Here is a 19,111-nt window from a genome sequence, read left to right as displayed (position 1 = left end):
TGACGTTACAGATTGAAATCAATCACAGCACAGAGAAATAAAGCATACTACACAATATACATGAAAAGTTTACATGTACATACAACAGTACAGTAAGTGGACATGAACTGGGATGAAATGGGATGCTATTTCAATGTTATTTTCTTCTTAAATGTGGCTTTATTCCCAACTGTATCCTTTGTTTAATGGTAGTTTTGGCTTTTATTTGATTTCAACCACAAGTGTCAGATTGGGATCATGTGTCTCACCTGACGTTACAATGTTACTGTGGTGCCATGATCGCATTAAAGTGGCAAACAGGACTCTTTCTTTTTCCATTCCCAACAGTCACGCGCACACACACACACACACACACACACACACACACACACACACACACACACACACACACACACACACACACACACACACACACACACACACACACACACACACACACACACACACACACACACACACACACCATGTTTCCATCACTTCAGGGGACATTACATTGACTTACATTCATTTACTGGACACTTATCCTAACCGTAACCATAACCACTACATGCCTAATCTTAACCCTTATCCTAAACTTAACATAACCCTAAACTTATATTAACTTTAAATCAAGTCTTCGCCCTAAAATAAATCATTTACCTTAAGGGGACTTGCTTTTTGTCCCCATAAGACAGGCGAGTCCCCATAACATAACTGTGTGAACAGATTTAAGTCCCCACAACATTAGGAATACCTAGTACACACACACATACACACACACACACACACACACACACACACACACACACACACACACACACACACACACACACACACACACACACACACACACACACACACACACACGTCCGCGTGGTGGTGGTGGTTCCCATCACTTTTGAAGGCAGAGGTGCTTGTGTAAGCATTACAGCAGGGGTCACCCAACATGTGGCTCAAGGACGTGGCAGTAATGTAATCTTAGCTGTTAATAGGACTCTGAAGGGGGTTTTGATAGCCTAAGAGTGGGAAAGCACTGTAACCTGATAGTGGCTACTTATATACACCACAGGGCAATGCTTACTCTCTCACACACACACACAAACACACAAACACATTTACAATCTGTTCCTTTTATCTTTAGTATCAGTGCGTTACAGAGCTCTGAATAACCTTACCATCATCTCATTACACGACACTTTAGTGAAGCTAAACGCTTTAAGCTTTTAACCTTTCATTCTGATTTGACATTCAGAGGTTACAGAAGTGTTGTGTGTGTGTGTGTGTGTGTTCATCTTAACAGTGATCACAGTCAGTAGGGATCGATGAAGAGCGGATAAGCGCTCTAATCAATACCCATCAGAGTTCCGCTGATCAAATATTTATCCAGGAAGAGAGAAGAGAATAGACACCCTGTCTGTCTCCCCTTTTCTTTCCGTCTCTCTGCCTGTTGGTAATTGTCTTCCAGTGTCGTTCTTTCCTCCGTCTATGTCAGACTCATCAGGGCTCATCAAGCCCGTTCACACAGAGATAGGAAAAGGAAAAATGGGTTTTAAGCTCCTTTCAATTTAATAGCAGGATGAAATTCATAGTTCTCAGGTTAGGGTTAGAGTGTGAGGTGATCAAAGCTGAAAATGTGTCATCTTGTATGTACTATGGCTTATTTTTCATAATTATCATCAACAACTCCCGTCTCTGTCTTTATTCCTCCTCCTCTTCCTCTACATTGTCCTCAGTGTGTCTGAATGGAGCTGTTCGTGTGCTGTTTCATCAGAACTAAAGTGGTGAAAAGCTCTTTTTTTCAGAAGCTTCCATTATTGAGGTTTACTTGTGTTACTTTAACCGAAACTAACAACCTTACAGACAGATCCTCGGTGATTGGACAGGTGCAAACAGACAGGTGTATAACATTTACTGAACTCCAAGCACTCTGCAGACTCTTTCCTCCACTTTCCCTAAATGCACCTGTCACCTCTGTATTGAGACTGAAAGGCTCAGTGTGTTTTCAGAGAAGAGAAGTAGAGTGTAGACTAGAGATGCACTGATACAACTTTTTCAGTCCCGATACCAATACCTTGGCTTTGGGTATCAGCTGATACTGAGTACTGATCTGATATCAGTGTTTAATTAATAAGCTGTATGCCTCACTGTGTGGAAGAGACTGGGAGCATTATTTTATGTGTAAGGCAACATCAGGCTGAACTTAAGCATTGCTTTTTTAACATTGTAAAACAAAATGTAACAAGTAAATACATAGATATGAATTTATTGATTTATTTATTAAAATAATGATATCCAAAACCAGGTGGGACCTTTGTCACAATACTCAATCTAGCTATTTGAGTCAGTATCAGACCGACATTAACATTCTGATCAACGGCCTGGACAGATATGAGCAGATATAAGCTGAACTTCTGAGTCTCCATTCTACATTTTATTAATTAAACACTCACAGCTAATATGCAGCACTGTTGCGCTGAACTGATAAATTATCCCGGCCAATACATGGAAGAAAATGCTGCTGTTGAATTTGATTAGAGGCACAAATGAAATTCCTTTCACCTCCTGTTGTATTGGGGTGACAAGTAAAACCAAAACTATCTGTATGAATAGATAACTCAAGAAGTAAGTAAGGAAAATGCATATGTGATAGTATATCTAACAAAACGTTATCCTTATGAAATAATCTTGAATTCAGTATTGACATTAAACAGTCACTGCTCATTGAGTTGCATTGCCTTAGTCTGCCTTATACAGTATACAGGCATATAAATGCAGCAGTCCCTTTAACAAACTTTCTGATTGTTATTGTTAGCACTGTTTCATGTTATATACCATCATATTGCTCATTATATGATGTTTTTCCTCCCTGCTCTAAAATGTACCAAAACCCTCTTTGAAGCCATAAACAATGCATTGTCTAACATTAATCTAAATGAGCATATTTTCAGCTTCAGTCTAATTAAACTGTATTAACTACTTCCTCATGTAAAGCTTCACTGCTGTGTATTACAGCGATCCTCAGCACTGTTTTGTCAGGCGGAGACAAACACATTAGCAGCTCCTCCTCAAACAAGATCCATCCAAAACGCACATGATAACTGCATGTAAAAACATGTTAATTTATTGGCTGTTGGGAGTCTTCCTCTTCTTCTCCATCGCTGGGGGAGAGAGGATTACTCCAGAATGTTAGAGAAGGGAATATTTGGTGAGTTGATTATAGGGGCGGCTCTGTTATCCTCATTGTGTTAATGGTGCGTGTTTATCTGTGTTTTTCTGCCCACTCTCCCACCATCTCCAGCAGGTTTAATGCTGTTTGAGTTGTCAGGTTCAGGGGGTTAATTCGCTGCTTGTGTTTTCTCTCCCATTGAGCTTCTCATTCCAGCTGTTTCGGCTATTGGCAGGCAGCTCTTAACACTCTTACATCAGCCCTCCCTAGCTCGCTGAACTGTGGAGCTGGCAAAAGTGAACGGCGAGGGGAAGGGAGGGGTGCTGCAGGAGAGCAGGAGGTGGTGCCGGTTGACTAAAGCAGCGAGAAAGTGAGGGCTTTTTTCCCCGCTAAAGAGACCCCCTGTAGCTGCAGTGATAACAGAATGATAGTGTGTGACTCAGAGGCAGAGGAGCCGGGTACCTTGATGCTGCGTGGAGCAGGAGATAAGACGCACACTCTGAGACAGAATAGCAGCATGTTTGGAGATGTGTGCGTAATTGAAGTGGTTGAGTAGTGCGACAGCGGCAGTGCGGAACATACAGAGTTGGATTGTGAACAAAAGCGGCCAGTGATTCTTGTGTGTTTCTGTGTGTGTGTTTCAAATCTCTGCTTTCCATAAAACAGACACCGCATCATCCAATAGCTCCGCTTACAGTATTCAATTCATTTTTTTTAAACTTTTCTTTCACTGGGCTTTCTTTGTCCACTCTGCCACTGTTACTGGAAACGAATTACCTGAATCTGAATGAGGTGAATTTAAAAAAAAATACATACAAGAGCTCAGCTGATAAGTGCTGAGCTGCAATATATTGGCTTATCACCTGTACTTTATATCATTGTTAGTGTACATGGTGACAAATTGCATAGCCTGCAATTCTATATATGTGTATATTTGACTGGTATTATGAGAAATGTAAGGTTAATATGTTGTTTTCCTGTTTGCTTATATGTATTTGATGCACTTATTCTTCATAATATTAACATGTAGGTCAGAATGTACTCTAGTTTAAACAGACTTGTTAACAAATAACCAGTTTTTAAAGAGACCATGTCAAAAAATGTGTTGTTTTTATTCATATTTTGGGTATTGGCCAATATTGGATTATTTAAAACTCTATGATGTTGTCATCTTAAGTGATATTTCTGCTTTCTCGGGAACCATAAATGATTATGAGAAGCTTTTGTATTAATTTGAGGGTTTTATGAATGCAGTGTTGTGATCTAACTCAGTTTCTCTGTGTAGCTGCAGTGCAGTGGATGATCAGTAGTTTTTCTCTTCTATTGCTTCTCTCTGACTCTCCAGCGTTCCTCTATACCTGCTTCTTTTCTCTGTGTCATCCTTTTTGCCTCAGTGGTTTTAACTGCAGAGCTGTAAAGCCTGCTGGTAACTCCTGTAAAAATCCTCCCATCTGTCGGTTTCCATCACTCGCTTTCTGTCCCTCTGGAAATCTTTCAATTTGAAGCAGAGATCACACCAAGTTGCAGCAGTTGTTTATGGCGGTGGCTGAAATTTGTCACAGATTTTGCTTCACAGGGTCGGACTGTTTGAAATCATTCAAAAGCTATGACAAGTTTTTCAATCTTCTTGGATTCTGGGCAACGAGTTGCAACCATGGTATCATTGGAGATAAAAAAAAACCCTATTCCCACCAATCCATGCCAAGTATGACTCAATTATAGCTTTTGAAATGAAAAAAATGTGCTGAAATTGAATCTCCCATTTTATCATCATCCATTTCTTAGTTATTTTTCTGTATGTTCCAAGGCCAGATCATATTATATCATTGTATTACATTATTCTCTCTGCGGGGGTCATTTTCTGTCATTACAGCAAGGAAATTGTATTTCTAGCTGTGAAGGTGCAGTCCTTGGGTCCTTTGTGATTCTGCCAATCAGACTAAACTTATTTTCCACACAGCATGTATGCTGCGTTTAAACCACAATAGGAAATAGGAAACGTGATTTCTTTCCATCCTAAGTGCGGTTACACACAGGAAGAATCTATGTGCTGCAGAGATTCATGGAGAAAGCATTGAGTTTCTATCTGTTTGGAGCGCTTTATCAAGGTCAGCTCGGGCTCTACAGAACCTGCCAAAAAAATCTTAAAATCTTTGCCCTCGTCCAGAATGCAAATGATGCTGCTTGGCTGTTTGCATATCTTAATTTAGACCACAGTAAGCACTTTTGACTAGAGGTTAACATAGATTTGGAAGCCAAGCCTGCAGCCAGCAGAGGTTCAGCTGTTTTTGGAGTGATGCAGTATTCACAGGAGGGATGGGGAGAGTGTGCTGCCTGTTTGCAGTGTATGTGTGTATGTTTGTGTGCGTGCATATATGTGTGCAAGCACGTGTGTGTGTGTGTGTGTATATGAACGGGTTGTGTGACAGAGAAGAAAAAGCTCATTTATCACAACATGCACTGGAACCTTCCAGGGGTCAGCCTGCTGTCCAAGTCTTCTCTAATGAAGCACACAGCCGAGCCAATCAGCGCTTACTACCAATGAGGCGGTCCCAAGTGCCAGCCAATCAAATGTGTGAGGTTCAGCGGAGCGACGGGCAGAATTGATGAGCGGAGTAAGTCCCAGTGAAGGATCACCGTAAGCTGCCTGAGATAACACTATGCTGGAGCCGAGAAACACTCAGCTCCATGGAAATGCAATAAAGCCTGAACCATATCTCACTGTTAGGCGATGGGTGATAACAGTCTTACAGTGGGGTATGGAAAATAGCCCATTGAAATGCAGTGTGAAATACACTGGCTCCAAGAGCTATACATGCAGAGCAATGGAAATGGGATGATGTGTGAATACAAGCGCGCTGCAATATTACCTTTTTTGATATCCACTATTCTCTAACAGGACAATGACTGAGCAGCAGAGACGATTTGTTAAGCCATCACTGTGGAGGTGTAATGTAGGGCCTCTGCTGCCACTGTGAGCAGAATACAGATTATGCTTTGGCTCCACAGTTCAGTCTGAAGGCACATTGATAGTCTGTGTTTTTAAAAAAATGGTCTGAAAATACAAAATCCTTCCAGAGTAGGGCTTTCATGTAGTTTCCAAGCATTTATCCTAAATCTGTTAGAAGAAACAGAAAGGTGGTGAAATGTAAGTTTGATAGAAGCTCTGTTATTTTGTTTCTTTGTAGATTTGGTACTTTATATTATGTGGTAGTTGTCTGTATTTCTGTCCCTGTACTACAGCTTTACTCTTTACATCCATACAGAAGCTCAGGCGTCCATAGCTGGAGATGTAAAAGTTCTGTTTATTTTCTGTATAGATGATATTACATAACTGACAGTTGGAGCACTTGTGAGGTTTAGATGGGCATGAAACTCTGCAGGTTGATTCATCAGTGCAAACGATGGGCAACTTGGTCAAAATATATCTGGTTCTTTAAAGAAATATCACAGTCACTGTGTGCATATAAACTTAAGGAACATTTTAGAAAGAAATAGCTTATCACTTAGCCAATTGTTGTTTTGCATGCAACTCTAATGCCGAACTGAAGCCAGAGATCACGCTTTTCAAAATGTTATAAAATTTATATTGGTTTACTTTCAGATTCTGAATTTATTACAGATCTGATTCTCGCCTCTGGCTTTTTCTCTGTAGCAGAGGTGACTGAGGCTAATGGGCATCATAGCATTTAAAGTAATAATCTCAAAGATGATTATAAATAAATGTCTGTTATTACCGACAGGGTGGCAGTGGTGCCATTACCGGGAAAAAAAATTACAAGTGGTGACCAGTTAGTGACACATTTTTCATCAACCAGCAGTGGTTGGTCCATCAGAGAAGGTAGGCGAAGTTAACACAACACACTCGCTCTTCAGCTCAATTGTGTGTGAAGCAGCGTGCTGTTTTTCAGCTGACTGACGTAACACAGACAACACTGTTTGGATCTTTGGGGAGTAAGCTGGTGACCAGTGCACAGAGGATGAAGTTAGCAGCATAGCTGTGAATGCAGCAGCCCAGTGTTTGTGTACAGTTCGGTCTATTTGTCAGTGAATCAATGCTACAACTACTCTAGACTTTGCCACCTGCTGATTAAAGTGAAAGGGGTTAGCTAAGGCTCACTTAAGGTGGTGGACTGACCTTTAATGTGGACCAGCTATTCTCATTGTTGTGACAATCTCAGCTGCTTCTAAACAAAGAATGGAGAAATGTGGATGCTGAGACCTTTCGGGCTGACAAGGGCTGGTAGGAACATTTTGGCATATCGCCCAACCCTACTGGGAAGTGAGGTCCAAAAACGCACCTGCACACTTATCTCCATAAGCTGCAAAGAAAAATGCCAATAAAGAAATTTGAATTAATTATAACAGATGACCGTAACTTAAACGTATATGTTCGCTATATTATCCAGGACACTACTCTGTTTCTGTGCTGACGAATACTTAGGATACGCAAAGTTTCACAATTTAAAGTGGTAAAAATAGTCACTTCACAGCTTTGTTACATGCCTTTAGGATTTTGGAAGATTGATCCCTCCTCTTCTGCTCCTCCTGGGGTTTCTTATAACTTTGTATCATCCAATCATAGATGTTATCTTATGTTGTAAATATTTTAAAACCCAAAGTTGTGATTTTAGGCTGCATTGATGAATTTGATTTGACTTCAAACAACTTTAAAAATACAAAAAATGATGAAGTATCAGGTGGGTGATCTTGACATCTAATAGCCTTGGGTTCTTAAGGCTCTGAAAGTGGATCGTAACTAAACAGAAGATAAATCCACCTTCCTTAAATTACATGGACTTGGTGTTGGATTTGTTTTGACTGCCTTGACTTTACAGCGTTTTCTCAGGTGTGCTTTGACAAGATTAATGACTGTTGTGGGCCTTGACCAATGATTATTAGACCGTTGCATCTCTTATCTTATCAACCTGCCAAGATGCTGCTGGCCTGAAAAAAAAGGTGTCGCTCAACAAGAAAGAAATAACTTCTCAAGGACTTTGCTGTGTTGACTTGTAGTTAAAGTGTGTCAGGAGAACAAACTCCAATAACGTGTTTCCTCACACAAAGTTGGCCTCATTTTTACAAGGGCTCTCACAATGAAGGGTTTACAGGGATTACAAATGAGACCTGGAAGACAAGTCTCTGTGGTCCATTTGTTTTATTTTTGGTAGTCCTGATTTTATGCTCTACAGTAATTCAGCAGTTTTAATGATAGCTCTTTAAACTTGGTTTGCTGGAGTTAATGTAACCTTATTTCCTGTTGTGTTTTTTCCCCTTTTTTTATTATTATTATTCTTATTTTTGGAGGTTGATCAGAACCCCTGTTATTTTAGCACGGGTGAAGTAATTGTTTGATGGGGAGAACGTTTTTTTTTAAAACCAGGGTGCTACATGTTCAAAGAAAGGTTGTAATGATGGAAAAACAAAATGAGCAGGCTGCAGCAGTTTAGCTAAAATGTGTTTCTGTCCATGAAGTCACACTACTTTCTGGAAATGGTCTCTCTGACTTAGAGAAAAGGAAAATCATTACAGTTTTATATATCGGAGTTTGTTGTTGGCTCGCCTCAGAGACAAACTGCAGCTCCTGTGTTGTTACATTAGCAGCTGTTCACTGGGTCAGTTTTGTAATGTATGTATGAGATATTTGTAGAGAGAAAAACGACCATCGAACTCTGATATCGACTGGAGTCCAGAGGCGCTGTCGCCTGCTGATAATGTACGAGGTGAGGAGAAGCGTTCATCAACGAGCAGGAAGATTACTCCTCCATCCCGAGACACCTCTCTCTCTCCCTCCCTCCCTCTCTTTCTTTCTCACTGCCTCTGTCACCATCCCAAGTGAGGATCCATCTCTACTCCATATCCACCCCCCCGACCCGCCTCCACACATCACAGCGGCTCCTCTTCACCTGCGCTCTCTTTCCGGATGTTCATTGATCCCTCTTTTTTCGTTTTATCCTCCTTGATCACGGGCTTATAAATTATTGACCTGAAAAAAAGAAGACTTTCCATATCAGAAAATATTGACTCAGCTTAAGTAAATGATTAAAACGTTGCTAAATAGTGGAAGAAAAAGTGCAATTCATCATCAAAATGATCAGATCAGAAAACATATCTTAGAAAATTTAATGCAAAATCTGGTTTCTCATAACAACAAAGATGGACGGTTTGCTGTAATGATTCATTTGTCTGACTTAGGATGTAACCCCCTTTGTAATCATCAACATTTTCACAAGTAACTCATTTAATTACAGATTTCTTTCTCATTAACTGTAACAGATTACTTTTGCATTTATTTTGTATCATCATGTAACGTCGTTGCATGTAACTAGTTACTCCCCAACACTGGTGAGATGTATGCTGCTAGCTAAACCAGACACTCAACAGGCCTGTGTACCAGTGTGAAACATGCACACACACCCTTTGCACAGAGACAGATGAGCATGCAACACTTGGAAGTTTACCACATCAGCACTTCTGTCGTCCGGTCCCCCGAGGGTAAAGGTCAGCAGTTATGTTAGTCCGATCTGAGTCATTCTTTAAAGAAGCACTTCATCAATCGTCACCACATCTTTACTCTTATCGTGTGGCATGTCAGTAGTGTAGGAGTAGCTCCATTGTAGTTGACACTAATCATGGGAATCATGTAGCTTGTGGGGCGGATTTGCACACCGCAAATCCTACACAAGATGATGCAATCGCGGGCTAAGCAGCAGCAAGAAAAACCTCATTTCAACCCCCAAGACCTTGAATCCTCTCTGTCAGAAAACACTGGGGGACTTTGAAGCCAGTAAAGATAAAAGCAGAATTTTAAACCAGAGAAAAGCTGAAGTAAGATAGTTGTTGTTTGCTCCTGCTCGTCTCGTGACTGCAGCACAACCTGTAGGATTTGAATAGAGACTTCTGATGAGTGTAATGTTAATCTGTGTGAATTCAATTACAAGTAGATCACGTGAAAATTGGTGAAATTATCCCTGAAACTCGAGTCAAGTTAGGTCAGATTACAACTGACAACTGATCAGAAGCCTCTCGCTCGCTCTTGCTGTTAATATGCTGTCATTACTACTAACACTCCTCATCTAATTAAGTACAATAAAGCATTTTTTAGAATTCAAGTCCATAATTAATGAAACACATTTATGCATTTTGAGGAAATTAGAAAATCACAAACTGAAGTAGGAAAAAAGAAAAGAAAAGTAAATTACAGCACTTCAAATACTTCATAATTACACCTGGACCACATTCAACATGAATAATTACATCTGAGTGTATAAGTGTCTCTGTGCTAAATGTTTCCTGGCAGAGAATGACAACTTCCTGGAGTCTCTGCTGGTTACCTGGCAACCTGGTCTCAGCGCAATACCAACATTAAACTCCAAATTGTAGTTTTTACCGTTTGATTTTAGTATGAATTAATCAAATAAGACACAGACAGACCTGCTGTTTCTCCCTGTTTGTCGTCTTTGTGCTAAACTAACCAGCTGCTCGTGGTAGCTTCATATCATACAGATGTGTTAATTGTATTTATTTATGTATGAATGGTATCAATCTTCTCATATAACTCTTGGTAAGATGATGAATAAGCATATTTCCTTTTGATTGATCCAGTTAAGGTAAATACATTGTGTTTATATTAGTTTGCTTAACTTGTTGAACATTTTTTGACGTATACCTGTAACAACCAATAACGTAAAACGGCCGATAACGTAATAATTTTGCCAGTTTTTTGATGTAATATAATATAATGTAATACCATCTCTGAACCACTAACATTTAGCCAATAATGTAATAAGTTATGTCTGGTTATTATCTTATTGGCTTGGTAAAAAAGACCTTTACAAATGTAATAAGTGGAGCCGATAACGTAATAATATACTAATATCACTTTATTTAAGTTTTATTTATTGGATATGAAGTGTCACACTTACATGGCATTTAGTCTTACTATTAGGTCTTTCAAATATGTGCTTAAAGACCTGATCACACATTCTCTCTCTCTCTCTCTCTCTCTCTCTCTCTCTCTCTCTCTCTCTCTCTCTCTCTCTCTCTCTCTCTCTCTCTCATCTGTATCAATAGAACTGTCTCTAAACAGTTATATTGTCTTTTCCGCTTGCTTTTCTGCACAAATAGAAACACAAACCACAAAAGCTGCAAGCCGTCAGTGAGCATGTTAATCATGTTGGTTATTGTGTTAAAAACACATTTTAATTAGTGACATGCACAGCAGCATAAAACTCTAGTGTGTGTGTTCCTCAAAGACGAGTGTGTTTGTCTAAGACACTCAAAAACAGAGAGACAAATAAGTACACACTATTAATCCTTGATAGCTGTCATTACAGGTAAGAATTACACAATATGACCAATATTTTTCAATAAGTTGTTAGATTAGGGACGAAGGGTTTAAGAGTCTGAAGGTTTCCTCTCCAACAAAACACAAAAGCAGCTGATTTCACCTTCAGCTAATCAGTGAAATCAGCTGATACAGAAGTGGACGGAGTAAAAACCTGTCAGCCCTCACTGCTATATATCTGCTGACATACAGGTAGGCTTTCTGCATTAATTCATCACACACACACACACACACACACACACACACACACACACACACACACACACACACACACACACACACACACACACACACACACACACACTGGGAACAATACATGCATATGAAAAGTAATATCCATAGAGCCGTAATTCTCCTTTTTAGTGATTTGTCTCAGTCTGACAATGTAAAAACCAGCAAGTCTGAATATTAATGAGCATTTTGAAATTCCATATATCCTCTACAGCAGCAAAGATAAATGAATAAATGGATATGTAAATAAGTGGAGGTGAGCAAAGAGAGTCTGGGAAGGAAGAGGCATGAATAGCAAATGCTTCCAAATTGATTTCCACTTCCCTGCGCTCCAAGTCATTTACTCAGCTCAGGGAGTAACTTGTGAACCCTAAAAACATCTGTATGCTTGTGTGTTAAGGTGCATACGTATGTGTATGTCTTCTATAGAGCATATGGGGGGGACTTTGTAAGCATTTAATAGCTGAATTGTGTTTCTTCTTATTTACTAAAGGGACACCGAGGTTTCGAGCTGGTAAAGTGGAAGAAAAGTGTCATAGCTGAAAATTGGGTGTTTGGGCTCATGCAGGATGTATTTTAATGTGTTCCTGTTTGGCGGCGTAAACTATGAGAGGAGGGAATGGAATTTAATTAAAAAAACATCCACTGCACCTGATTTAATACTGCAGACTGACCACTGCTGCGGAGGAAACTGCATCTAGGAGTTACTATTGGGGGAAAAAAAGCATCTGTAAAATCTGAGGCACATTTTAACAGACACACAAAGAGTCAGAGAGAGAGAGAGACTATAGCAGAAAGAAACGTTGAAAGAGAAAGAAGCAGTTCGAAAGACATTGGTGGAGCTTTCTGATGAGACAATAACAGCAGGAGTGCATCTGTCTGTTATTTTTTACACAACTTCACCTACCTGCCTATGTTTTCTTGACTTTTTTTTAATGTTTTTTAAAGCAGCTGCAGAGCTGTTAATGTTATGAGACAGTTACATTATCTCTTTACACAAACAGTCTTGTCAAATGAGTTTCAAGCTTTTCCCAAAAGCCTCCCTATAGGATTTCCCCTTACTCATTCAGCCACTGATCTTTATATTGAGTTGACAACTTCAGAATATTTAACTAATATTTCCTCACGTATAACTTTCCTCTTGCAGGTCCAAAAGTGTCTTCTCTTCAACCAATATTCCAAGTTTAGCAGCAGAAAACATTTTCATCTCTCAGCAAACATACAAATGTCAAAACAGCTTTTTACATAGTGGCACTTTATGCAAATCAGTTGAATTGCGACTGGGCTCATTTCCATTTGGAGCCTCTGTAAATACCACACAAAATTAAAAAATTGCAGTGTTGCAAAGGTTTGCGCCCCTGACAGCAATTTGCGACGGGCTTAGTAAATATCATATCCTCTGTGTCCCTAACAGAGCTCAGGATCTGTGATTAGGGTCGAGCATCGAGAGCCACCTCTGAATGGAACCTGTGCTTGTTTTTATGATATCTAGAAATGAGTTAGAAATAACCAGATGTGGCTTATTTATTCCTGAAACTGAACATAATGTTGAGTAGCATTAAGTACACACTGTGGTGGACTAATGCAAGCACTCCAAACTACAGTAATAACTTTACAAAAAGCAGAAAGGTCTGATCATTCTTGCAAATTTGTTTATTGTTAAATTCATTTATTCAAAGAAGAGACTGTTGCAGCAGAAACTTTCATGATTCTTCTCAACATTTGTTTTCTAATGTCATAATTAAAAACAAAAATACCTTCAAGAATAAGCAAATTGAGGCTGACCATGGAACAGACATTGAATTGTACCCAATGCATTTTCTCCTTTAGATACCTGCCAGTTTTCCCTGGTCCCTCCTTTCTTCCACATGTTTGGGGATTTTACAGTTATTTCCCGTCGCTTGTGTGTGAGTCTTGGTACTTTCCATGAGACTCCTAGTTTAGACTCCATTATATCCAAACCGTTACTCAAGTTACCATTACAGTGTATTAACTAAGCTTCAATAGCTGATTGAAGTATACTCCTATTCATTGTTATGGTTACACTCATATAATTCTGTGTTATAATATTTGATAATGCTGTTTTACTATACTGATACAGGAAGTCAAACAATACATTACCACATAATCAAACATGACAAAACATTTTCTGCAGCATACTAGCTAACTCAATGATAGAAAAAAATCATCAGTTGTAATATGTTTCTCTTTTTTTACTTAATATAAACATCTGTATTCTACTTGTGAAATGACACACTCAGTTTGCAGTCATTGTGTCACTTCATTTCAGTAGTTTTATCTTTTATGCATCAGTTTCATGCATCACTTGAAGCTTGTAAGGCGGTGAACAGTGGAAGCAACAATTGGTTTCCATTTTTTTTCACACTGACTCTGAACCAGCTCCATATTTCTTTAACCTGTCTCCCACCTCCCTCTCCCTTTGTATTCATCTCCTCTTTGATTTTTCCCCCCATTCCGACTCATTTTATGATTGAAGGAACCCCCCCTAACAGATGAAATCAATAAAGAAATATAGCTTTCATCTTGAATCTTAATATCTGGTCCAGCTGCTGTGAAGGTTTTTACGTGAGGGCAGGTGGTCTTAATATTGTCTTTTTACATTCTGCATACCTGATGCAGATGTGCACCATAAAGCATTCGTTGTCTTATCTTGAAACCTAATATTAAAAAAACCTGAGAGAGCAGGTATTGTGGGTTTTTCTCACAGTGATGAAAACAGTTAGTAGGTAGTAGTTTGGGAGAGGAAGACATTTATATGAATAAGTGAGGAGGAGAGGTTGTATTCTTAGTTTTTTCTCTCTGTTTTAATGAATGACTCAGTTTATCAGCAGGATATCCCCAAAACCTCCATGACAAATATCCATGACTGTCCTTGGTGGATGAAAAATAGATTAATCTTCTGTGGTTATCAGGAGCTGAGATGTTTTAGAAATCACAATGAAACTGGCAAAGGAAGAGAATTAATTCCTATTCTTAAGGGATATTTTTCATGGCAGAAGAATCAATTTAAAGATTTAAGCGGGTGGTGCAGAAAGCAAACATTTGTGCTCTTGGACTTCCTTAGTTACATCTGTTGTTTTTTTTCTTCCCTTCTTTCTTTTCATTCAGAAGAAATTTTTCATGCGTCCCACTGTAGGAAAAAGGCAGATGTGTTACTGTGGACCACTTACTGTGCTGCCTTCTGGTAATTGGGGGTTAGGGGATGTGAGTGTGATATAAAGGAGTAGCATCCCCGCAGCGGGTGAACACCATGCAGCTGACTGACGAGGTGTGTGCTTTTTGATGTGACTTGTAGCATTCGCCTCTCTCTCTCTTTCTATCTCTCTCTCTCTCTCCCTCTCTCCCTCTCTCTCTTCTCTCTCTCTCTCTCTCTCTCTCTCTCTCTCTCTCTCTCTCTCTCTCTCTCTCTCTCTCTCTCTCTCTCTCTCTCTCTCTCTCTCTCTCTCTCTCTCTCTCTCTCTCTCTCTCTCTCTCTCTCTCTCTCTCTCTCGTCTCTCCGTCTCTCCTGCATTTTCTCTGGCTGTTCGCCGTGAGCCAGTTATAGAGTGAATAGATGCTAATGAATGGAAATTTTCTGTGGTGTGTGCGTGTTGCAGCGCTGAGAGAGAGAAAGAGAAAGAAGACAGATCTGGTTGTTAATAAAGCAGCACAGAGCACATCTGTCTGCATTTTCATTTATTTGTGTTTTCAGTTATTCCTCCTTGTGTTTTTTTTATCTGTTTTTCATGCACAGAAGCTGCCAGGAAATACAAACCTTAATGTCTAACTTTGATTACATTTTTTTTAAACATGAACTGATGATGAGTAACTACATGTGTACACACTTTAACAAGTGACGTCTGCACACACACACACACATGCAAATCATCTGTTGAACACCACTTTTTAAAAATGTCCCCCCACCAAAGCCAAACTGTTGTAGTGATGTTTTCTTTTCCATAACAGCGGATTACTTGAAATAAACAACATTCTTCCTTCCTTTTTAGTCTTGAGTAGCGCAATTATCCGTGGAAGTATTACATACACTTCCTTCAGAGAGGAAACAACATCACCAGAACATACATCTGGTCGGAGAAGCCCCTTGAAATCCCCATGAAGAGCTCGAGGATGTGGTTTAGGGAGAGGGGATGTCAGAGCTTCTTTAGCGGCTAACATTGAGATCTAAACCCAGATAAGTGGCAGAAAATTGATACTCGGATTGGTTGATATTCACAGTAGGGTACAGTTAAGCGAGTTAATTAGAGCAGAGACCGGACTGGAACGTCCAGATTGCCTCATCGCTTTTTCTCGCTGGTGAGCACGATGTGTTGTGACGCTTTAATTTTTGCTGCTGTGCTCCGTATTGACCTGTTCAACATGCAAATCATCCTCTTTTCCCTTCATGAGTTCTTTTTCTCGAAACAGCCAGTCTCAAAAGCCCCAAAAGACTCAACGCATGCTGTCATAATTTTTAATGCAATGCACCACTTTATCAGAATACCTGCAAATGTGTCATGGTGGATTTGTGTGCATCTGTTTTCAGGGAATAGAAACGTTTTAAACTCTTTAGTACCAGGTCTACCTCCTAAAAAAATCAAATGCACATCATAGATTTTATTATTGAAGGAAATTCTTCAGTTTTGACGAGGAAGGCAACTGATGCAGACATGTTTCAGCTGCCTTTAGTTTTTTTTTTAAAATCATCTGGGTCACTGGTTTGTACCTGAGCAGCAACAGTGTTTATATTTGGCTCACATTATGGATATTTGTATTGATATATCTTGCGCATCATCCAAGCCCATCCATCATTTCACTCTTCTCTGTCTTCCCCCTTGGAAAAAAAAAAAGCTCTGTACCTTCACCTCCCTCTCCCCATCACTCATTTCCTTCTTCCACCACCTTCCCACTCTCTTCCCCCTTTTGCTCATTTCCCCCTCTCATTTCTTGTTCTCTTATTTTTCCCCAACGCCGTCGTCGTGCGTCGCCGTGTCGTGTCGCCTCTTTTTTCGCCGGAGGCCATTCAGGTTTCTGAAGGGGTTTTCCTCTCCCATTGATTTCCTGCGAACCCCCTCTCTCTCCGTGTGTGAGATACTCCAGGCCCCTCACCCCTCACTGTGCTGATTTACTCAGGCTATAATAGTATAATGTTTTCAAAATGGACCCCCCTCCCTCCCTCGCTCTTAGACACATACGCTGCTCTCCTGGTTGTTTTGGCTCATGTTGTGGACCGCTCATGGTGTGCTGGCAGGAGAGGAGCTGGACACCTGGCTGGAGAATTAACATTGTTATGAACCAGGCGTGCTCTGGCTCCACTGAAACACAGCATGAGGCTTCACACACACGAACACACACGAATACTGAGCTTTATTTTATTTAAACTATGTTTTAGGAACATTTTTAGCAGACTACATTTATTCCCTTACCTTTTTTTTTTTTAGATGTGTTCACACGTGCTGCCACAAATAGAAAAGAAACAGCAGGTTGTCAGTCATTTTAAATGGAAATCTGCAACAGGAGGATGCTTCTAGTCTCATAGGTGCAAAGGTGCAAAGTGGCGACAAGTGGCGCCACAATGTGGGAGTGAGAATAGAGTCAACATGCAAATGCACTGCAGCGCACAGCGATGGAATATTTTACAGAGAATAAGTAGAAAAATCTCCACAATATGTGAACAAGCACAAATATGCTCAAAAGCTACAGATTGATCGAGTGGCAACAGAAAGCCTTCCTCTTGATATCCATTTGTCTGAATGCACAGTTAGTCATACACATGTGTTACCTCGCATCTTCCAAGTTTGCTTATGAAGGATGTTCGAATGAACCGACTGGCCTTCCTGGTGTCTGGTTGGAAAGCTCTAGCATGCAATAGCCCCCCCAAATCCTAAAATTCATCTGTGAATTCTTTTGAGATTTGGGATTTAAGGGCATTATAAAGCACTATAACAAACGCAGGGAGTGTATCCTTCACATATACTCAGAATTTGATCATATTTAAACCCTGTTCTAGTGAGTCAGTATGTGTCATATGACCTGGCTTCAAAGCTCTCCTCCAGTTCAGGGTTGAATGCATGTTGGATGTTTTACGGCTTTGGTGAACGCTTCCTGTCAGTCAAGGTAATTTAATGTAATGTTAAACATTTCAACCACTGTGTTACTGTGGAGGAATCTTTGTGGAGTGCACATTGTGTAGATCCCATTCGTGTTTTCTCCCTCTGATAAAGTTTTTGATCCTGAACTCGTGAAAGTTGTGTGTGTTGGTGTGTTTGCCCCTGAAGTGTTTCTGCCTTTGTGTGTGTCAATGAGGAGGAGGAGGAGGAGGAGGAGGAGAAGGAGGAGGAGGAGGTGGAGAAAGGCCATGCTGGAGGAGAGGACCTTAGAGGAGTCCTTCAACAGTGTCCATTCATCCTCAGCAATCACTGACTAGATAAAGGGGAGGACTTGTGTCTCCTGTCGGCAGAGAAGCGCTCGGCTTTATTCTGAGTTTGAAAATACACCAGAAAGCTCAGAAAATGAAACAATCATACACAATGGACTCACTGTGTAAACTCAAGGCACACATTCCCCTTTTCTCCCCCACTTCTTTTCTTCTCCTTTTCTTTCTTCTCCTCTCTTTATGTCATCTTTCCTCCCCCTAACGGGTAATCCCGGCGACCCAGACGGTGCAGAATATCAACGTAGTGTTAATGCCATCTCACTCGGATCCTCCAGAGAGCCGACAGAAGGAGAAGAGTATGGAAGGTGGATAGAGCTGAAGGCAGATCTAGACGTTGATAGTGGTGGTTGCGGAAATGACTGAAAGGAATCGGCACACAGCATTTCAACCCTCATATCTTGAAATAGTATATATGGTATTATATCTCATTTTGCATTCATTTGTCACTCTTCGTGGTTTTCCACTGCTTATGCTATTTCTGGAAGATCGTGGATTTGAGGTTTGTGACAGGAAAGTCAGCCCTGGAAAGTGTATCTTCTACCCTGCGTGCGTGCTGCATCCTCTTGTGCAAGTTCATTTATTTACTTTCACAGACAGCAGTTACAAAGTGGCTCACAGTCAAAATAAATAAAATCAACTGAAGTCATATAAAATCGAGATAAATTGAAGACAACAGATAAAATATGCAGGGTCAAATTAAAACATGAAATACCACAAACTACCTAAATGCCTGTCTGAACAGATGTTTTTTTTTTAGGTGCTTTTTGAATTAATCCACTGTATCCAAGGAGCTCAAGTTTATTGGGAGACTACAGATAGATCAGCTAAATGAAATAGTAGCATTACTTTTCCCTTTTTGCTAAAACCCCAATTTCTTGTACTTTTCTAGTTTAACTGTTGTAATTTGTGTAACTCTGGTAAATCGTTGTATGCTCTTACTCTCTCATTTCCTCCA

Source organism: Scomber scombrus, chromosome 1, assembly GCF_963691925.1.
Source record: "Scomber scombrus chromosome 1, fScoSco1.1, whole genome shotgun sequence".
Taxonomy (NCBI): domain Eukaryota; kingdom Metazoa; phylum Chordata; class Actinopteri; order Scombriformes; family Scombridae; genus Scomber; species Scomber scombrus.
Note: the sequence above shows the minus strand (reverse complement) of the source record.